Below are 23,414 nucleotides of genomic sequence, written 5' to 3'. Positions count from 1 at the left end.
CCTTTCACGGTGCCCCGTGCTCCTGCCCCACCCCAGCCCCACGACGGGGCACCTCCCTCCTTCCAACGCCTTCCACACCTCCTGCCAGGCCACTGGGCTTCCAAACCTGGTGTCCAGGATTGAATTGTGCTCCCGACAAAAGACATAATCAAGTCCTAATGCCTGGCCCTAAAGGTGTGAATCACGGTGGCACCAATATTACTCCAATTGGTGGAAGTCTTTCTAAGCAGAGAAAATTCAGATGACTGAGTAGGAGAAGGAAGAATTCAGAGAAGGAAAGAGATCACCATGTGATAGAAGCAGACATGCAGATCAAGGAAACTGCAAGGATTGTCAGCAAGCCAGCACCAGCGTCCTACGGACTCGGAGAGGAAAGCATGGCCTGTCAATACTTTGATTTTGAACTTCTATCCCCCAAAGTGTGAGCCATAAATTCCTGTTGTTTAGGCCAACCCGTGTGTGGTTAATAATTGCTGACAAATGAATGGGCCACAGCAGTGTGTGAAGGCACTAAGGAGGGTGTGGAAGTCCTTGCCAAAAGAAGGAAAACCTTCTCGAAGGGAAAGATGTCTTCAGCAGCGCACTCACTGCAGCAAACAGAAGGTACTTCCTGGGGGGTCCCAGGCCAGATGTAGCCCCAAGGGACTCCTTCACCCCCACACATACACCTGCTTCCACATGATGAGCCAGCCAGTAAAGGGAGCTGGGAGGAAGTGGATAATGATCTCAATTTCACAGCCGGGTGGGCTGGGCCCAGGCCGAGGGAGTTCGTTTCTGGGACAGCACAGAAGCTTCCACTGCTCTCTGTCTCCCCATGTGCTCGTACGCAGTCAGGTGGTCAGGAGGAGCCCAGCCGGCAATTCAGCTCCAGCAGGAACCCACATCCCGGGTTCCCTCACTGCTCGGCAGCCACCTCCTCCTCAGGTCCCCTCGGGTTCCAGGCCATCACTCTGCTTCCGGACACACGGGTTCGCCATCATGCCTGCTTCTAGAGACAAATATAATGCTAGAGCACTTACTGGATGCCTCCTCTGTGCTAGACACATACGTTCTCATTTGGTCTGAACACCAACCTTGAGAGGGGGATTCTGTTCTCATTTTACGCATGAGGAAACTGGGGTTGAGGAAAGTTATCTTGCCCAAGATTTCATGGGTGGTAAGCCAAAACACCGTTCCAAATTTCATTCCCGAACTACTGTGTGATATTGATTCTCAGGATAAGCAAATCACCACGTGCCGCATAAAATAGTTTAGGGAGGGAGGAGGGGGGCCTGACCCAGCATTCATTAGGCAGAGGGCAAATGGACAGTGAAATTTGCATAAATTAAGGCCCCCCGGTTCCACACTGAGAAATCCAGTTACAAGAGCACTCTGAGATACGAGCTACCATGCCCTTAGGAGTTGGGCCAATTCTCCATTCCACAGGACAGAATCTGGTGTTATTCTGAGAATGAGACAAACAAATGGACATTCTTCCCCTAGATCTGAAACCTGCTATAAAGTAGAGCTCTTCCCCCAAATGTCGGCAAAACGATCAGGGTGCAGATGGAACTAAAAATGCAGATGCATCCCTGAGGATTGGGAAGGTTACCAGGGTTCAAAGACTGGATCTGCACCACCCCCAAACTGGGAGACAGGTTACCCTCCTGCAGCCAGGTTAGTCCATTTCATTCAGGCTGAGGGGCAATGGCTCCTCAGAGCCCCTCCTCTCAGCTCTTACTCAACTCCCTCAGTCCCTACCGAGGTAAGTACATTCTGGCAGGTTCCCCACAGGCCTCTTGAAATCATTTCTGCTGCCCTTGTGTAGCCCATTTTGTTCAGCAAAAGGACAGTCATGGCTCCTAACCCTGCATCCTGCTTGTGATCCTGCCAAGAACGTTCCTTTTAGGACGTGGGGTACCTCTCACCTGCAATCACTCTTTCTTCCCTGTCCACTCCTCCCCAGCCCCACCTGGTTCAGGGTGGCTCCCTCTGTAATGACTCTGACCTGTCCATCCTGGAGCTCAGACTCCACATGGAGACAGACCAGGCCAGACACCTGCCTTCTGGAATCTGGGACCAGATAAATGCTCCTAGAGCCCTAGGAAGAAACGGGGCTTGGGATCTGTTGTCAGTCAGCATGCTAACTGAAACTGCATTTTTCAGAAAACTCTGATTAACTATGGCTTAGTGTTTAATGTACATACCAATCACTTGGGGTGTCTTTTCAAAATACAGCTTCAGTAGGTCTGGAGTAAGGCCTGCAATTCTAATTTCTAATAAGCTCCCCAGTCATGTTAGTCCTGCTCTTCCAGAACCCATGGTTGCAGTAACAAGGATTTAAACCTGAAGGACTTATTTATAAGAAGCCTAGAGATGGGTAGCCCCAGGGTTAGCTCAGTGCTCACTGATTCCTTGAGGAACCCAGGCCATTTCCACCCTCTGCTGTATCCCTCATCATCACAAAATGACTGCAAAAGCTCCAGGCATCACATCCTCACAAATCAGTGTCCCAAACAAGAAGGAAGAGTACTGGGGCAAAATGAATGTTTCCCTTTAGCTCTCCTATTCCCAGGGAATAGAACCTTTCCCAGAATCACCCCCAACTAAGATTTTTACTTACATCTCATTGACCAGAACTGGGTCACATGCCCATCCCTGAGCTAATCATTACCAGTGGGGGTTAATTACCATAACTGGTTTAAACAAATTATGATTCAGCCCCTGGGGCTGGGGTCATTTCCATCAGAATAAAAACTAAAAATCTATTAACAAGCAAGAAAGGGAATGACTGAAAAGTAGGCAGGCAACAGTGGATGCACAAACCATATGGTACCCCCTTGCTGGGCTTTTAAACCCTTTACCTTTCTTTCAAGGAAGGAGAGAATAGATGAGTGACCTACAAAAAATAAGGAAGTAAAATTAAAGGGGATTTCAGGGGGCAAAATGGGTCTGAAGAGAAAATGACATCACCAAGCAGCCAGAGCAACATGCTCATCAGAAAAAGCAGATTTTCATTTTTGTGTCTTACTCAGAGAGGTGTTGAGAGGACCACATGTGCTAATGCATGTAAGGGTTTTTTTTTTTCCCTAGCTTTTTTTATTGTATAGTATAACATATATACAAAACAAAGGAATAAAAAAGCAATAGTTTCCAAGGCACTCTTCAACAAGTGGTTACAGGACAGATCCCAGAGTTTGTCATGGGTACCATACAACCCTCTCATATTTTCCCTTCTAGCTGCTCCAGAATATAGGAGGCTAGAGGGCTTAAATATTTTTTTATCAGCACAATCGACTTTTTTTCTTTCTTTTTTTTGTGAAAAATAACATATATAAAAAAAGCTATAAATTTCAAAGCACAGCACCACAATTAGTAAGAACATATTTCGGAGTTTGACATGGGTTACAATTCCACAATTTTAGGTTTTTGCTTCTGGCTGCTCTAAAATACTGGAGACTAAAAGACATGTCAGTTAATGATTCAGCGTTCATATTCATTTGTTAAATCCTATCTTCTCTGTGTAATTCCACCATCACCTTTGATCTTTCCATCCCTCTCTCATGTAAAGGCTTTTTACAAACATAAAATGCCACAGGAATGCAAACAGTTTTAGTGTTAACAATTACTATCACCCGGGTCCTGTGGAATGTGGGGGACAATGGAAAAAGAACGAATGCCACCCCTCCCACCCCCAGCCTGATGACCTGTGTGCCTCTGGTGGGAATTTTCCCTGCTCCTAATTTTCTCCCTCTTTGTTGATTATAACTGCCCAGGGATCAGCTGACGCTGCTGGCAGGGCTGGGTGGGCTGGCATGAGGCTTCTGCCCGAGGAGAAAGAGGCATTTGTTGTGGAGGAGGGACTCCAGTTCTCCAGTGGTGAGAAGTCAAAGAGACAGAGGCCGAGGGAACACTGTGTCCTCAGCAGAAGTCCAGGCCCTTTGCGCACTGCCTCTACTGCCCAGCACCTTCACACGTGCTGCTCCTTCAGACGGGGCTGCTCCTCCCCCCTGCTCACATCTGGCCCCTTCTCAGTTTATCTATCCCCTCTGCAGAGAGGTCTTCCTTGATCCCCAAATCTAAATTAGCCCCTCCCTCTCACAGTATCCCTTCACCACTGGTTACTCTATGGGACAATAGCTCATTTTTCTTCCTCAAATCATTCACTACAATTTAGGATTATTTCCTGATTTATTGCCAACTAATCTGTAACCTGTGTGAGGACAGGTAATGTCCAACATATTCTCAGTACCTTCTCAGCCCAGGGCCTGCCAAAAGGTGTTCCCACAGCAGATATTTGCTGAATGCATGAAAGCAGGAATAAATGAATGTGGTTTAAGCCGCTGTTCTCTCTCCCCAGAATGTAAGGACCAGAGTAAACATTTAAATGACACAAAACACATTTCAGTTTAATTACAAGGAGTGAACTTCCCAGCTATGGAGCTAGAGAACCTTATAGAAGTACCCACACATGTAACTGCCACTCTGAGTAAGGTAGGGAGGAGGCTTCGGGGTCCCACCTGCCTAAGGAAGACAGGACTTCATCGTGTCCAGGGGTTAATACATTGCCTTTGGATAGCTTCTCTGATCTCTGGTGTTTCGGGTTCTGCTTTCAGAAATCCTGACAGTCTTCTTAGGGAGTAGGGATGGGGTGGGGATAAGGTAAGGGGTTGGATCAGGGGCTGGGACCGGGGTCCCGGTCCACTGGGCCATGTGATGAGTGGGAAATTAACTGGAATGCTGGAACCATGACCCAGAACAGTAAACTCATTCCCTGTAACGACCGAGCTTGATGGCAGGGCAGAGCTGAGGAAAACACCAATCACTCATAGTTAGCCCGAAGTTCACTGAAGCTGTTCTAGTGGCAGCTTGAAAAGCTACCTGGTGCATCCTGCATCGTCCAGAGCGAAAGGAATAGCCATCCAGGCCAGTGAGCACAAAAGAGATCAATCAGGCAGCAAGTCTTGGAGAAGCACAGTCAGCTCAGGCCCTGTTCCGGCTCATCTCGACTTGTGTGCATGGAAATCTGTCCAGTATAGTAATTTCATATGATCACCCCTATTAGTGTTGGGATATTAACCCATGCCAGTAAGCACTACAAAAAATAAGAGCTAAAGGAAGTTGAGAGGCAGAAGAGAGAACTGTGATCTAGACCACAGGGAGGCCTGTGCGTGTGTCTATGTGTGCACACGTGTGTGTGTGTGTGTATTGGCTAGGAGTGAGAGATCTGCACAGAGGTAAATTAAAGAAACAGACAGGAACTGAGGACTTGTGTTAAGCAGTTGTATATGTGAGTGTAGGCTACATTTGGAGAGCCTTGGAGTCACTCACACACTCATTCATTTATTCAATAACTATATACTGAGCCCCATGCTTTTGCCAGGCAATGTGTATAGGTATTGGGTTTGAATGAACCAAATCCACACAGTCCCTGCCCTCATGGGGCTTGTAGTCTAGAGGGAAAGTCAGAAATTAATCAAATATTCACAAATGGAAACTGTGGTGCTATCATAAGAATCATATGATGAGATGAGAGTATTTAACAGGTATAAGTTAGAGCAGGCTTTTCTGAAGATGTGCGCATTGAACTGATATGTGAAGAAAGAGGAGGAGTTGAGGTACAAGGGAGAAGCAAAGGCATTTTATGCAGAAGAAATAACATATGCAAAGATTCCAAGATGGGGGTGGAGAGCTCAAGAAATAAGTAAGGAACAGAATGAAGTCTGTTGTGACTGGTGCAGAGAGAACGAAGAGCAACATAGTGAGGCCTGGTCCCTTCTTTGGTCCAGGAGATTTTAGGAAAGACAGGTACAAGGAAGGACCTGCCTACCCTTCTCCTCCATCCTAAATTAATGAATGGCCCATCCCAACTACCTTCTGGGAACAGAGGATGTACTGAGGGTCTGGGACAAATGCCTTCAGGAAGCTTTGTATCATCCTCTAGAAATGTTTTGTGCTGGTCCTTCCTTTATTTTTGTGGATTATCCTTTATATACTCTGGATAAGGGTTCTTTGTCATATGTGTGTGTTTGTGTGCGTGTGTGTGTGTGTGTGAAAAAGTCCTTAAAATTAATAATGTACTATTTATTCATCTCTCTCTTTGTGGTTAGCTCTTTTTGCATGTTGTAATAAATCTTTCACTATCACAAAGTCATGAAGATAGTCTCCACATTATGTTCGAAAAGAATTGACATGTCTCATTTAGGTCTACCTTCCATCTTGCATTGATTTTTATGTTCAGTATGAGATATAGGTCAAGATTCATTTTTTCCACATATGTAACCAGCTGACCTAACTTCATTTATTGAAAAGACTATCTTTTACCATGAACATGACAATGAACTCTTGCCATAAATGAGGGGAAATAATACATAGTAGGTCTATTTTTGAATTCTGTATTGAATTGGTCCATTTGGTTATCTTTGCATCTACACATTCCCTTAATCACTTTACTTTTATAAAAAGTCTTCCTATCCAATCTTGTTCTTCATATTCAACTAGGATCTTCTTCAAGATGGTCTGGGCTATTTTTGACCCTTTGCATTTCCATGTAAATTTAAAAATCAACCTGCCAAGTTTCACAAACAAAATATTATGGTGTTTTGAGTGGAAAAGAATTACTTTATAGAACAATTTAAGGAGAAGTGACCATTTTTAAAAATTGAGTCTTCCATTTCAAGAACATGACATATTCCTCTATTTTCTTAGTCTTCTTTTTTCCTTTCCCAGTTATTTTTTTTCGTAGCTTTATTATTTCATTCAACTTATTTCTAGTTATTTGATAATTTTAATGCTCTTGTATGCCATCTTTATTTAATTTCATTTCACAATTGTTTTCTAATATATAGAAATGCTAAGATCATGCTAAAATCACTTATTAACTCTGATAACTTTTCTCTCTATGCTTTTTTGACATTCTGTATAGTAACCATGTCCTCTGCAAATAATGGAAGTTTCATTTCTTTCTTCCCAAGCCATATAACTTTTTATTCCTTTTATGACCTTATTACCTTGACTAGCATAACCAATACAATGCTGAGTAAAAGGAGTGATAGCAAACATTCTTGTTTCATTACTAATCTCAGGGAGAAAACTTTTAATATCTCACTGTTAAGTAGGATTTTTGAAGATACCTTTATTAGGAAAGGAAGTTTCTTCTATTTCTTAATTGCTAAGAGTTTTATCATGAAGAGTTGTGAAATTTTATTGAATTGTTTTTCTACATCTATTGAGAGGATTATACAACCTTTCTCTTATATTAAATAAATACGGTAAATTATATTGGTTGATTTTTGAATGGTAAAACATTCTTGAATTCATGGAATAAACCCTACATGATCATGATATATCATTCTTTTTTATATACTGCTAAACTTAGTTTTGTTGTATTTACTCATGGAGAGTTGCATCTATTTTTAAGAGAAAGATTAATTTGTAATTTTTATTTCTTGTAATATCCTTATATTAAAGTTCTGCTGGCTTCATCAAACAAATTAAGAAGTGTCTCCTATTTTTCTATTGTCTGAAAGAGATTTTTTTTTGAGATTGATGGGTTTTTTGTTTATTTCTAAAATTTAGAAGAATTTACCAGTTAAGCCATTGTGGGACTTCAAAAATAAGAATTAGTTTCTTTAACAGAATGGGACTGTTCTGATTTTTTATCTCTTTTTATATAAGTTCTTATAAATTGGGGGGGGTGTCCCTTTTTTTTTGGTTGTTGTTTTTTTTTTTTATAAATTGTGTTTTTAAGGAATATTTGAAACAAGACTATCTGTTCAAATAAATTTTGAAATTTATTGGCTTAAAGTCATTTATAACATCATCTTATTAAAGCTGTAATATCTGTAGGATCTGTAGTAATGACTCCTCTTCTGCTCCTGATATACATTATTGTTTCTCATTATCTATTTTCTTGATCCATCTTGCAAAATGGTTAACAACATTAGCAAATGTTGTTAGATTTTTCAAAGAATCAATGTTTGGCTTTGTTGATTTTCTTTATTGCATTTCTGTCTTCTATTTCATTGATTTCTGTTGTTTATTATTTCTCTTTTTAACTTTCTTTGGATTTAGTTGATCTTTATTGAACTTCTTGTGAGGGATGCCTATATAATTGACTTTTAACCTTTCTTTTCTAATACATGCATTTAAGATATAAATTTTTCTCTTTAGGGTTTTAGCCCATCATATGCTGTTTACCCTGGATGCTCTGTTAACTTCTAGGTAGTCACTTTATAGTTCTATTCAGCTTTCATACTTCTTGCTAGGAATATTAGTCTTCTACATGATATTTTACGTAGTCAAAACTATTGGAATATTATGGATTTTTTAAAATTGTAAGAGTAATGGGAAGCCACTGAAATGTTTAGATAATAAACTTTTAAATTTATTGGACATTATTCTGCAAAATATGATAATGAAGTCTGTTTACCAAGATGGTAACATGATCAGGGGATCAAAGCTCCATGTTAAGGGTGTTAATTATTAGTAAGTAATATTTATTGAGTAACTATTTTATGAAGAGGCAATTGCAGAGTGGCTAGGTATAGACTCTGGAATTAAGCTGCCTAAGTTTGAATACTGGCTCTGCTACTTACTAGCTATGTTAACTTGGGAAAATTATTTAATTTTATTGGACTTCCTCATTTGTAAAATGAGGGTAATAAGAATACCTTCCTCATAAGGTTATTATGGGGGATTAAATTAGATAACGTTTGCAGCACATCTGCAACAATGCCTGGAACATAAGTAATAATAAGTAACACAAATGGATAGCTTAATTACTGTTCATTGTATTTTAAAGATAGGAAAATGAATTCAGGGGAGCAAAATAACTTGTCCAAGGTCACAAAACTTATAAATGGTAGAGCAAGGATCTGAACACAAGTCCAGATGGTTTGAAAGCTCACTGATTTAATATGAATTAATATAAAATGAGCTTGTTGAAGAAGCATCACACAATTGTTCCTACAATAGCCCAAGAATAAAGATACAAGAGCCTAACCTTGAGTGGTGACAGTGCAAAAGGGAAAGGAAAGAAAAGACCTGAGAGACATGACAGAAGAAGCACAAGACTTGATGACTAATTGGATATGGGATGGGAGTGGAGGGAGGGAGAGTGAAGAGTCAGAGCTGACTCACAGTTTTAATCCTGAATGACTACAAAGTTGGTGACACAATTTACAGAAATAGGAGAGCCAGGAGGGGGAGACAGTTTTTGATGGGGAGTTGTTATGTTCAATTTTAGAAATATGAAGATGCAGGCATCAGTTGCAGATGCAGAATTGGAGCTTGGAAAGAGGGCAGGGTTGTAGAGATATCTCTGGAAAGGAGGCAGTTAAAACTTTAACAGTGGATATGATGCCTAAGGGAGAGAATAAAGATAGGAATAGAACCTCCAGGACTGAATCTTGGGACAAAGCCAATGTTTATTTATGGGTGTTCTGAGAGGGAATAAATAGACATGTAGATAAGGGGAACTGGTGGATGTAATCTACTTAGACTTTCAGCAAGCCTTTGGAAAGATTCTATCTCAATGACTGTAAGAAATTGGGGCATGATGGAAATAAAGAATAAGGATAAATGAATGGTCACGTCTCCAAAGAGATAACTATAAAGGATCAGTGCTAGGTGTTTATCAATGATCTTGATAAGAGTATTTCCAATAAAATCTCCGTGTTTGCATTTGACATTAAATAATCTCAGGAAGTAAAATACTGAACTGAAAAGATTGTACTACAGAAAGAATTAAGGACTCTGTTCGGATGGGCAAAACACAACATCCCAGTCAGATACGCAGTCCCTTTGGTCTCTCTCTCCACATAACTGAATTGCAAGCCTAGTCATGACTTTGGGGACAATCCCATCATAATCAGAGGTGATTTTCAAAGTACAAACCAAACCTGTGGACCTCAGCACCATCTGCTCTCTTTCTGGGCCCAGTGGTCAACCTGGCCCCAGCTCTGGTACCTGGATCAACTCAACCCAGAAATTGCTTAATAAGTACCTGCTGCGTGTTAGGCACCATGTTAGTACTGGCATCATCTCTAGCCTCAAGGAACCCACAGGTAAGAGTCACTACCTTTACTACCTTACAGAACACCATTACAGTACTTTAATAGGCCTGGGGACCTAGCTTGCTCTTTCTGTTTGTTATAAAGAAAGTGCTACGTATGATCTTGTTGTAACCATAGGATTAGCTTAAACTAGTGGACCATGAATCGAAATAACAGGTTGTCATTTCTGAATCAAGATAGTTAAGAGCCTCCCCCATCTCTCAATTCACCTGCAACTCCGGAAAAAGATCGTCCAATCCTCATTTGACTATATGATCAAGAAATAAGCCTTTATTGTGTTAAGACCCTGAGTTTGTGTATGGGAGAGGGTGGGTTTGTCCCATAATGAAGCACAGTCTACAACCAACAATCACACTCTTCATTCCCAAGGGTTGTATTGTCCTGTCCCTGAACTCCAACTGGGATCAGGAAAGAGATTTTCTCTACCAAAATGTCCCTCTTCACTTCCCTATTGTAGTGAATAGCTTCTCCAGCCAGCCAGCCTCCAAGCCAGAACCAATTTGAACTACTAAATATTTCTCAAAATTTTTCCCTCCATTTCACCCCAGAACTTGTGCCCCTATTCAAACTCTTATCATTTCTTACCTGGAGTCCAAATAAGCCTTTCTTCCTCAAATCAATCCATCTCAGAGTTTTACAACATGAATTGGACCCTGTTATTCTGCTTTAATCACCTACATAAACTCCAAGCTTCTCAACATGGTGAAAAAGGCCCTTCACGATCCACCCTGCCAACTTCACGCTCACCTTCCACCTCTACACTTCATTCTCCATAACACTGAACCACTTGCTGCAACCCCTCCCCCATCTTACACATACCCTCTGCTGCATCTATGCCTCTGTTCAAGTTGTCCCTCTTACCTGGAATGGCAAGTCCTACCCTACCATCATTGGCTACTGGTTAAATATTCTCAGAGCCCCTTCAGTACCTGGTGCACATCTCTATACCTACACTTCCACATTGTTTGATAGTTGTTTATTTTTCTGTTTCCGACTATTTGAGTTTCCCCCTAAACAGAAGGTAGGATTCCCAGATTGATTTTTGTCCAGCCCAGGAATCTATTGGAAATAGATGCCTCAAGGAATATATTGTAAGCAAGCATGATTGTTCTCTTTGACACCTGTCTTTCTTTCTCTTTTTCCCTTTCAATAAATATTAATTATATGCTTATTATGTACCTTTCCTATAAACTGGAAATCAATGAAGAGAATGATGGAAAGATTCCTTAACCTTATTGCTTAGTACAATTTCCCTTGGTAGTGTTATTCTATTGTCTATTCTATAATTTAAAAGTTATTCCTCCATATTTATATTTTCTGCCTCTATCATCTTTTGAGACACCAATTTAATAAGTTATTACCCATTATATGAAGTTGGGCAGAGTTTAATGTAGACTTTAGAGCTTTCAATTTGGAAATTTTGCAATACAAACACTGGCTCTGTCACAAATTAGATGTTTGAACTTAAGAAAATGATGTCATTTCTATGAGCTTCTTTTTCCTTATAAGGAAAAAGAAGAGAGTAAGACTACCTACTCCTAAAATTAATATGAATATATATGTGACCATATTTGTAAAAAGAACTTGGTTCATTGTCTCTTCTATGTTTTTTGTTCTAAGGAAAAACAATGTGAATTCCCATATAATTCCAAGTTTAAGGGAAGAATAATGCTTTGTATGGTTTCAAGTACCTTTTTGATACCCAATATTTTTTTTTTGACCTTTTGGAATTCAGTAAGAAGACATTGAAGCAAAAACTATCTTTAATGAGTCCAAGTTTCCTTCCCTGGATTTGGCTTCAAATCTTTCACTTAATTCAAATGTTTTAGAATTTTCTAACCCAAAGCATTGCCCATATTGAAACAGAGCTGTCATTTTGTTTTACTTTCTCTCATGAGTTGAACTTGGAAGCATTAACAACAATGGGTCAGAACATATCAAGGAAAAGTACAAACCAGGCTAGACCAACCATCTGGGTAAGAAGTGCTCTAGGGATATTCTTGCTGTATTTTCCAATATGGTAAACTCTTGTGGTTATTTAAACTTACATTAAAATTAAATAACATTGAGAAGTCAATTCTTTGGTTGCACTAGCCACTTCAATAACTACACATGGCTAGTGGCTACTGAATTGGATATTGCAGGTATGGACATTTCCATCATTGCTGAAAGTTCTATTAGACAGGGTTGCCTTGAGGGGCCCAGTATCCAGTTCAGGCGAGCCTGCAGTAGTAGAAAAGTCCAACACATTTAGAGAGTGGGTCCTGAATGGGAGACAGGCAAGATAGGAGCTCTTGGAAAAGCTGATACTTATAGACCATGTCTGTAGGTACAGTAGAAAGAACCAGTGAGGTAAGGACAGTTAGCAGGTCATGAGTAACCTTATCGAGACTAGTAGTCATGACATGTGGGGAGGGGCAGGTTGTAGTGGATTCAGAAGAGAGCAGAGGTTTCTAAAGGAAAGGAAAAAAAGACAATGATCATCCACATTAATATAAACGGTCATGAAACATCCAAGAGGAAGCCAAGTGGAAAGTGGTTAGTTAGAGTTGGTGAACATAAAAGCATGCATGACTTTGCAGAGAGCACTTTCTCTAGAGTAGTGGAAACAGAAATCATATTGCAAGGGATAAAATTTGGTGGTAATAAGAATGTAGATGTGTAGTGATCAGACCAATAATTTTGGAGAGAAAAGCACAAGAAGAGTAGAATGAAGGGCAGAAGGTGAAGTAGGGTCAAGCAAAGGTATTTTTGTTTGCTTGTTTGAGTATTTTGTTTTGCTTTGCTTCCCAATAGGCACAATCTAAACACTTTGGCAGACATATAGGAAGTAGAAAGCGGAGAGGGGAAATTTTGTGGGGAGAGCGATAACTGATGAAGCAAGATCTCAGAGGTGTCAGGAGGAACTGGAATCATAAGTACTGTAAGGAGGCTTAGTCTTGGAAATCGGAAAAAACATTTTTTCTCTTAGACAAGACCAGAGGGTGGAAACAGAAACAGCAACATGATGAAATGCAAGCAGAAAGCCTAGAAGTGCTGACGTGAGCCTTCTTAGTAAAGAAAGGGGTGTAGTTACCTCTTCTTTTGGTGTGTAAGCTTGGAAAGACCTGAGACTGGCAGCAAGGCCATGAGGGCTACATTAGGATACCATCAAGAGATGAATAAAAGCATCTGCTGAGCCAGAGCAGTACGAATCTGAAGTTAGACTAATGTTAGTAATAGCATCCGAGGCTGTAAAGAAGTCAACTGAAGCAAGGAAGGAAGATTTAGTGACTCAGAGATCTTCATCAAAATCCCTACACTACACTGGAGGCACAGACAAAAAGAGAAAATGCACGAGGCTCATTCACAAATAACATGAAAAATTTAAAACTTTCTAGACACATATGACCCGCCTCTTGCTCCCCAACAGGAACTTCATTGGTAGCAATTTTAGGTTATTTGGGGTAAATACTTGTGGGGTTTTCTGCCCTTCAAACAACACAGGTCAGTCTTGGCAGCCACTCCCAATCCCAACGTTGAACATGCGTAGATCAGCAGCTTTATCGCAGCCACCACCCCAACCCATCAATTCAATTCATTATACATTATTGAGTAGTTTCAAAGTGTCAACGCTGGGCTAAGTGCTTTTAGGGATGGTGGGGAGGACAGAAATGAATGAGACACTCTCCTTAGCTTACAGTCTGGTGCTAGGCTTTGTAATCTAGCACCTCCCTTCACCGGCTTGCAGGAGGCTCCCAAGGGTCCATTCCTAGCTACACCCACAGACAGCTGAGAAATACTAAACCTGCCCCAGGGGATTCAGGAACCTGGAAGGGAGCTTTTTCTCCTGGAGAATTGCCTTCTAGGATGGGCCCCTTATAATGATGGCCTTTCATTATTACTGGCTGCTTAAAATATCAGAAGACGTATTCTATGAAGAGATGAATCAGCTAATAATATGGAAATACCCATGGCAGGCAGAGAGGCTGCCAAAAATAAATCTGAGTACAACCCCCAGGGTGGTTTTACTGAAGACTCTGAGCCCCCATGCCCAGCCCTCTCTGGAAGCTCTGTGAGCCTGATGTACAGACAAAGAGGCTTCCAAGGGCTCTCACCACATAAGTGATCTGTGCCATTGGTTTTCCTTGTTACCCAGAAGTTTCCACAATTATCTCACAGAAGAGCTAATCAGATAGAGAAGCAAATGCAAAAATATATGCAGATTTGTCAAGATTGATATTTAATTACCACAATGGCTTATATTCAAAATGCCTACTGAGGAGGGAGTATTTCCGTGCTAATTCTGGCTGGCTGGCTGCATCTCAGCCCCAGCTTTGCCTTCTCTGGCATCTCCAAATAAAAGCCACAGTCTGTTGATTCCTCCTTCCCTGTCTGTATCCTGCCCTTTCTTCAGAGCCCACCTTCTCCACAAAGGCATCTGTGATTATTCAACTCTAGCTCACAACATTACCTCTCTTTATGGACAGGCCATAATGTGTATACGGCTAGTATCTAATTATGTAACATCTTTTATAAGTATTTAATGTATCCAAGTTTTAAATTTCTAAATCAACTTAAATTCCCCCAAAACAAAAATTATTTCTCCCACACCCTAGCCTGCTAGCAAGCATTACGACTTGATGCTTCTTTAGTGTCACTCACACATTCAATGATATTTGAGCAACAAGTATGCTGGGAACTAGGAGGCAACAGTGAGCCAGAAGGTCCTGTCCTCAGGGAGTTTACCATGAGGGAAAGTCAAGGAAACAGACCATTTTAATAAGACAAATTAGGTACCAAGACAGGAAAGCGCCAAGTTCTCTGGTACGAGGAATGGCATCTTGACCCGTGTAATCAGCAGTTGGTGGTGATGGAGGACGTCTTGTAGGAAGTGGTACCCAGGTTGAGTCCTAGAAGTGGAATATGAGTTATGTAAGTCAATATCTGTGGTGGCAGGAGGGGAAAGGAGTCCTATGGGAAGGAGAATTTTTAGTGTTCAAAAATCCTTAAGTCAGTGCTTTCTGGAACCACATGGAATTCTGGATAGGTGAAAAGTGGGGAGCAGAGTGAGTAGAAAAGACACTGAGGAGCTCACAGCTGTTTCAGGTGATGAGGCAGACAAAAACTCAGGCAATATGATGTGGGTAGGCTGGGCAGGCACCTAGCCTAGTTTGGGGGGTGAGGGTGGGTAGCGGATCCTAACCTACCTTGGGGAGTGGGGTTTAGGGAAGGTTTTTCCAGGGGATAGCATCTCAGCTGAAACTTCAAGGATGAGTAGAGTTTAACCAAGAAAGAAGACAAGGAAGGGCCTTCAGGAAGATGGAACTGCCTATTCAAGGTCTTGGAGACAATGACTGTGTGAACTTCAGGGGATGGAGCATTATAAGTATTTCTTTTTTCTTCTGGCCCCTCTTGATACAGTCAAACCCTTTGCCTTTCTCTAACTCTACTTACTTCAGTTTCAAGGCCAAGCCATGGTCAGTATCTTCCCATTGAACAGAGGAAGAAAAGACAACAAAAAAGAAGAGTAAGAACAGATTCTCCATGGAAGGAGTGTTGAACTCTGGGGAGGAGGATAAATTTTAACAAGGGTAGGGTGACCAGCAGGTACAACGCCTCAGAGCGAGGGGATGCGCTTGGTAAATCATATCCTAGTTATTAGCAGCAACTTCCCCTTAAACCCTGAGCTCTACACTGTGAGCTTTTAAGGGAGAACCAGGCTTAATATAGTACCTAGCACTTAATAGTCACCTAAAATGCGTTAAACAACTGACTGACTCTCTGAGCTCTGGTTCCTACAAGAGGAACTCACCGCATACTAGCTAGGACATCTCTCACGTGCGAGAACTCCAGGATATGGGTCCACCAAATAATGCTTGCTTTTTACAGGCTAACCAGGTCTCTTCTTAAGTCACAGATGGGTGTCAAACGGTTAAACTTGCTAACACACTTTACCCACTTAGATTGCCTAAGTTAGGCAGGGCACAGATGGTAACCATGTTTTTTATCTTCACCTGGAGTCTGCTTTATTCATATTCCCCTTTTCCACTCTTCTAGCTTGGGAGCTATACACTTTTATATTTTAGTGGTCACCCCTAAATTTTTTAACAGGTATGCTTAGATATATATCTTTAAACATACCTAAGTTATTTAGTATTTCTAATCTGTTCCTAAACATGTCAAGGACATTAAAACATCTAACTTCCCAAGGAGCAGAAGTTTTCCCTGCATCGGGTGGGTCAAGTATGGTCCTTAGGCCAAACCTGTCTGAAACCCTGTTATTTTAAATAAAGTTTTATTAGAACACAGCCAAGTCCATTCATTACTATATTGTCCATATCTCCTTTCACATGACAATGGCTGAATTGAGTAGTTGTCACTGAGATTATATGCACTACACAGCCTAACTTATTTACTATGTAGCCATTCTCAGAAAAAAAATTTTGGCCTATAGTGAAGAGTTGTAATTTCCCCCCCCTTTTCAATACAAAACAAGGCAAGATTTTAAAAAAAAACAACAGCAGTCACTTGATCATTAATTTACTGATATTTTACTCATTCCTGTGGTCACCATCATATTTAGTATTCAAGATCTTTTCTATAGATTCTTCTTCTTTCTGAAGTATTTCATTTCATAATTTCTGTATATGGGTGACACATTCTCTTAGCTTTTGCTTACACTCTCAGTTGATAGTTTTGTTGGCTATAAAATTTTAAGTCAAGAGCTATTTTTCCTTAGCACTTATTGCTTTCCTGCAATAGGAAGTCTGTGATCAGCCTCATTGTTGTTCTTTGCAGTCCATGTTTCTTTTCTTTCTAAGAATTTTAATATTTTTCTTTATCTTTAATGTTCTGTAGTTTCACTAGAAATTTAAGTATGTATCTTTATACTGCTTGGTACTCAAGATGCATTTTCAACTGAAGGATTCATAACTTTCTTCCATCCTGAATCATTCTCAGTGACTTTTTTCCTTCACTATTGCATCTCTACCATTTTCTCTATTCCTCATTTACAAGATGTCTAATTAGTTATTTTTTCATAGCCTTCTATTCTTGTTTCATTTCTGCCTATTTTTATATCATGATTTTTTCATTTTAATGGATGTTACTTTTTTTTTTAATCTCTTTGGGGATTCTAGACATACTTATTTTAAAAATTTTGTTAGATGAATTCATACAATTAATTTCATCTGAAGTTAATTCATGCTCTGATTGCTTATTTTGTTTGCAATTTTTCCATGGATCTTTTCAAATATTTTGGGATTTGGGTTTGCAAGGCTAATTTTGAGTTGGAGGCTTTTTATTTTGTTTTGTATTGTTTCTTCTCTCTTTCCCTCTTTAATAATTTAGTGGTTGCCTCTACATGATCCCCTGGGACACAAGTATAGAACCAGTGTTGTATAATAGTGTTTCTGGGTCTACAGTAATACTGAGGTTATTACAGATCCAGGCACAGAATCAGCGGGTGGCTGACTCAGTACTCATGAGGTTATGTCCTTTTTCTTCCAAGCCTACAGCTTCCTACTAAACAGTGATTTCTCAAAGTGTGTTCCCTAGGGTATCAGCATAAGCATCAGCATCCCTGGTCACTAGTTACAAATGTAAATTCTTTGCCCTGACCCCAGACTCACTGAATCGGATACTTTGGGGGAGGGGGCCCAACAAACTGTGTGTTAAGGAGTCCTCCTGGTGATTCTGATGCACTCTCAAGTTGAGAACCACTCCAATCAGCTGGCCAATGATTGTTCACTCAGTCTCCTTGCGTGGAGAGAGAACACTCACTAGAGCCAGCAACATAGTTCAAAGAGTGGTCCTGCTACTCTTTCCCCATTTCATCCTGCCTATTTCCAGTCCTGGAATCAGCAAACCCTGCTATGTTTTCTTCTGTTTCTGGTTCTAGAAATGTGTATCTTGTTTTTGAGCCAACCTATTTCATGTTGGCTTCTTCCTTTCATATTTTATCTGTGGTTTCTGTGTTTAGGGCAGAGGGAATGTGCCGAAACTTGAATTTACAGAGCTATCCTTACAGAAGCCCAACAGCTGTTAGTGGTCGGCACTCAACTCTCAGGTCCTATCACCACAATGTTACCCTGTTGTATCTATACACTATGTGTTTAGATAACTAACATGCCAGCCACGTTCACATACCATGTACGTTTCACCATTCCTTGTGATATTGGGCAAGCTGCTTCACCCGTCCAAACCTCAGTTAATTTAAAGGAGACTAGTGACAACTGCCTCAAGGTTTTAATGTGGGCATTTGTCTGATAATATATGTGAAATAACTTAGCACAGTGCCTGACTCATAAGTGGTTTCTAGCAGTTGTTAGTCTCCTTCTCTTTTGAATCTAGAGCTTGTGTTAAGTTGAATTTCATCACTACTAAGATACAGACCACCTGGTTTCCAGCTCACTTACAAAACTGCTGCTTCTTCAGACTTTTTGCTAGATACCAATGCATCAGGACATGATAATATTCTCAAAGAGAATTCCAGCGGTGGGAAGAATGAAGTCTTTGGCAACAGCAGAACACACCACCTCAGAATTAATGAGTGTTCACAGTGGGGGCCCAGGACTTGAAGCTCTTCCATGACTCTGCTGCTCTGGGCCCGCATGAAACCCTGGGACAAGAGAAAAAATGGATAGCTATAACAATATGGCATTATGGATGATGATGATGGTGATAATGATAATGATAATAATAATACAGCTAATGTGTACCAGGCATTGCTCTAAGCACTTTGCATGTTATCTCATTTAATCTTCATAACTACCCATGAGGTAGGTACTACTATTATCCCTTTTGCACAGATGTGGAGATTAGGTACGAAGAGGTTAAGTAACCTGCCCAAGGTCATCAGCTAATAAGTTGCAGAGCCAAAATTTGCACCACACAGTCTGCTCAGGCAGTCAGCATGCAGGGAACCCAAAGAATGTCTTTCTCAGTCAGTGTTCCGGGCCTAACCATCTCCGCTGGGCAGCTCTGATTATGCACAGCCCTCAGATCACATTCTCATTCAGCTTCAGCAATTGGATTCTACCTAGGCCCCGTTCCCATCAAACAATTGCAGCAGTTCTCTAGGAAACAGGGAAGAACAGTCCCCTCAGGCAAAATCATGGACCTCAGGATGTTTCCCTGGTGGAAATGTGCCTCTGTCTTGAGGAATTCTCTCCCAGTCGCTGCTGCCCGCCCGCCAGTATCTCAGGGCTCATTGTTCCATCCCTGTTGTTTCTGCCCAGCCTTCTCTTTGACCAACTCTGCTTCTGTAACTCTCTTAATTTTCTTTAGTAGAATTGCTTTTACAATGCAGTGACAACTTCTTGCCTACAGTGGAACCACCTATTTTGAAAGGCATGTGAGTTTACAGATAAAGGACTTTTGCTAATTATTGACTTCTTCCCCACCCCCACCCCCGCCCCCCTCTCACCACCACCCCGCGGCACTTTTGCTGCAGAGGAATTTTTCTTCCCACATTGCTGACAAGGGTGGTCGAGCTGCTCCCACCCAATGGGCAGTGGCCTGGCTTGTAGGGTCAGGATTTGGGGTGACAGGAGAACAGACAGAGCTGCACAGGATGTGGGGGTCACTAGCTCTCTGGGTCCCACACCAGACATTAGAGTCCAACTGAGATGATTCCATCTTGTACTGACTCAAAATTGCTGTGATTTTGGCCGACAAATACCTTGGAGAACGGGTTAGGGAAGAAAAACCAGAGGCTTTTGATTCCAGTATTTAGAGAAGTTTTAGGCTCCTATATCTTGAGGAAGCAGAAAAATGAAGGAAGAGATCCTTTTTCACTCGGGCATAAAGGCAGCTGATCCCAACTCACTAGCTATAGCATCCTCCCTTCCTTTTCCAAAGTGCTAATTCATTAAAACTAATGAGTCCCCTCTGCTGCCTAAGCCGAATGCTGATCAGTTTCCCAGCATGCACCGTCCACACCAGCTCTTAGGCTGCTATCCCCGAGAGGGAGGAAAGGCCCTTGCCAGCTGGAGACAGAGGCTCTGGGGCCTCTGCGGTTATGCAGAGAACCTGATCATGGACTCAACATGAATCGGCGCTTGATTTGCATACATTTATATGCCATCTGGTTCGCACTGGAATGCACAGACAGACTTCCTACGCCCTCATTCCTTAATGGACCCAGTTCCTGCAAAGCCATGTTGTCTGCTTAGGAATCACCTGCGAACACCTTGCTTCTAAAGGGATACATGGATGCCCAGAGGCTTCCTGCATTTTCTGTCTGATCACAGGGCAGAGGGAGGAGCGTGGATGTGGAGGTATTGGGAGGGGATGGTAATTCATACTTCTTCATCTTCAGAGGAGTGTAAAGTTTAATTACAGCCCTATTTGGAAAGAAGGCATGAAGACAGGTGCAAGGTAGGGCAAGAAAGGGAAGGAGAAAGATTTGAAAATCCCTTCCATAGAAGCATCTCCTTCATTCAATAAGTATTTGTGGGGCAACTACAATGGGCCAGGAAGTATTCTAGGCGCTGCACAAGGCTGCAAACAAGACAGCAATGCCCTGCTCTCTTAGAGCTTATTCTGCTGGATGAAATAGACAATTCAATGTCAGATTAAATGAACTAGGGAATTATATTCAGAATGACTTGGGTGGGAGGGCATACAGAGAAACATTAGTTTGGGTGTTCAGAGAAGGCCTCTCTGAAGGATGATATTAGAGCCAAGATCTGTGGGACAAGAAGGAAGGTTTGAAGGAAGAGAATTCCAGGCAGAGAATACCTAGAGTAAGCTCTTGGGAGGGAAGATGCCTTTTGTGGTTGAGAACAGAAAGGAGGCTATTTGTGTCTATGTACAGTGAGCAAGGAGGAAAGGGGATGATGGTGTCAAAGAATTGTAAGATAAGAATAGGTAGGGTTTCCTAGGCCATGGTAAGGAGTTGTTTTATTCCTCAACTTTTCTACATGAAAGGATGGAGATTTTACAGCATGTCTGAGCATATGCATTCTAAATCTTCATAGGATTTAGAACATCCTCATAAGACATTCTTCAAAATCTAATCTACTACATCCTACTATGGTTAAAGCCCATACTTTCCTGCCTTCAGAACCAGCATATCTTCTACCCAGTATCTTTTCATGCAGCCTAAAAGTATCATCAGAGTAAGTCTAAAATCCTGAAAGAGAGAGATAGCAAAATCTGCCACCACTGGCCTTCAGTATGAAAGAAAGGAACTTCCATCTCTGCAACCAGTTCATTATAGGATCACTCTGTTCTGACTGAGAAAATCATGGGGTCCTGTCCTACCTCTTTAGCTTCGGCCATACCCTGCCTGCTTTTCCCTCTTTCTTTTGCTGGCCAAACTAAGGCATCCAGAGAAAGATACCTTCACCCAAGAAAGGCCAATGTCTGTCACATGAGAAGGCAGGTACCAACTGTTCTCGATTCCACATCCACGATATCTTTGGTACCCAACCTCTTCTTCCATTCCAATTGTAACTACCCAGGTACGGCCAACGTCTGTCACATGAGAAGGCAGGTACCAACTGTTCTCGATTCCACATCCACGATATCTTTGGTACCCAATGTCTTCTTCCATTCCAATTGTAACTACCCAGGTACAGGCTCTAACTGATACTCAAATTTTTTTCCTTGCCTCCAGTCTTAAGCCTTTTGCATCTGTGCTCCTTATTGCTAACAGAGAGATCTCCCTTAAAAACAGATCTAATCATGTTACCCACTGGCCTAAAACACCTTTGAGGATCTATGTTAAGGGGCAGAATAAAAATTCTTTGATTTGGTTTTCAAACCTGACCCCACCTCTCATTGCTACGTTTGTCTACCAGCTTTCATCCCCATGTGCATTTGCTGGGCACGTCTGACTGCTCTCCGTCCTAACACCTTGAGTAGGTTCTCTGCCGTCCTGCCTCTAGCTGTGGTTCAAACTATCTCCTCGAATTAGAATGGAGTTCCCTTTCCGATCCCTACTCCCCAATTCATCCCCAGTTGCCTGCCATAGCCCCTGCAAAAGCCGTACTCATTACTTAAGATCTAGCCATAAAAAGAAAAAAAAAATCTATTGTGATGATAAAAAATTATTTGTTCCTTCTAGCCTCCAATGTTCTGGAGCATTTAGAAGGAGAAATCTGAGATATATGGTCGCCCATGACAAACTCTGGGATCTGTCCTGTAACTACTTGTTGAAGAGTGATTTGAAAACTATTACTTTTTCCTTTCTTTACTTTATACATGTTATATTATACGATTCAAAAGTTATAAAAAAAAAAATAGCCACAGAGCTAGGTCCTCTGCATTGAGGAGTTCTCTGGGAGTGGAACTGGTGTCTCCCTAGGTTCACTTCCAAATGTATGGTGTGGCGGTTGGGAACCCAACTTGGAGTTAGACCCAGCTCACCCACACGTTTGCTCTGTGACTTTGGGCAGGGAACTGACCCCTTATGACTCAATGTTTCCTCTTCTGTTAAATGGAATGAATAAAAATTTTCACCTCATAGGTTAATAGTGAGGATTTTTTTTCTTTGTATTTGAAAAGTATGGAACGCTTCACGAATTTGCATGTCATCCTTGCGCAGGGCGTATGCTAGTCTTCTCTGTATCATTCCGATTTTAGTATACGTGCTGCTGAAGCGAGCACAGTACTGAGGATTTAATAAAGTAATCTATGTAAAGATTAACATCTTACCTTGCTTGTTTTTGTCAGTCAACAAATATTTATCCAGTGCCCACTATGTTGCAGGCTGTGTTTCAGGCAGACTGTGTCCATCAAGCAACATATAATAAGCATGAAAACAAATAGATCCCTTAGGTAATATTAGGTATTGCTGAGAAGGGGTAAAATAGGTATATATGATAGATAGTGACTTAAGTTTAGAGGATTGGGAAAGGCTACTCTGCAAAACAGCATTTTAGTTAGATTTTATCACCTCAGTCATAGTGTTTTTTTGGCTTGGGCAGGCACGAGAATCAAACCCAGGTCTCCAGCATGGCAGGCGAGAACTCTGCCACTGAGCCACCGTGGCCCAACCTCAGTCACAGTTCTTAACATTGTCTTCCTTACACTGACTCTTTTCATTTGCCCAAAAGTCAATTTACCTAAAGCCAGTGCCTTGACTGGGGAAAAGCTTCCCCTTACAGATTGTAGCAAAGGGTGCTACTAACCCACATCATATTCATTTTTCTCCCTTCAACTATATTAACAAAACTTGGATTTTTATTTGAGGTGTCAAATGGGTATGTTTCCCAGTTTCCCCTATAGAGATAATGTTGGTATATCATTATTAACTAAAATCTATATTTTATTCAGAGTTCCTTAATTTTTATTTAATGAGTTTTCTGCTCCAGGATCCCATCCAGGAGACCACATTACATGCAGTCTCTGTGTCTCCATGGGCTCCCC

General features: G+C 41.3%; 1 long non-coding RNA gene and 1 other non-coding gene across 2 annotated transcripts in view; both read right to left on the bottom strand.

Moving 5' to 3' along the window:
• Positions 1 to 14,836: 14,836 nt before the first annotated feature.
• The window catches only part of LOC143643313 (uncharacterized), a 49,481-nt gene continuing 40,903 nt past the window's right edge, over positions 14,837 to 23,414 (bottom strand). Inside the window, exons 5-6 of the long non-coding RNA XR_013156204.1 lie at positions 18,455 to 18,657; positions 14,837 to 14,947 (exon numbers count right to left, since the gene is read on the bottom strand). This is a non-coding gene — a long non-coding RNA (uncharacterized LOC143643313). The remainder of the gene's footprint in view (positions 14,948 to 18,454; positions 18,658 to 23,414) is intronic.
• On the bottom strand, positions 22,546 to 22,652 carry LOC143645340 (U6 spliceosomal RNA). The gene has a single exon (XR_013157063.1). It is a non-coding gene; the product is annotated as a U6 spliceosomal RNA (small nuclear RNA).

Source organism: Tamandua tetradactyla, chromosome 8 (assembly GCF_023851605.1).
Source record: "Tamandua tetradactyla isolate mTamTet1 chromosome 8, mTamTet1.pri, whole genome shotgun sequence".
In the NCBI taxonomy this organism is placed as follows: Eukaryota; Metazoa; Chordata; class Mammalia; order Pilosa; family Myrmecophagidae; genus Tamandua; species Tamandua tetradactyla.
The sequence above is the reverse complement of the archived record's forward strand: the minus strand, read 5'-3'. Positions and strand labels throughout refer to the sequence as shown.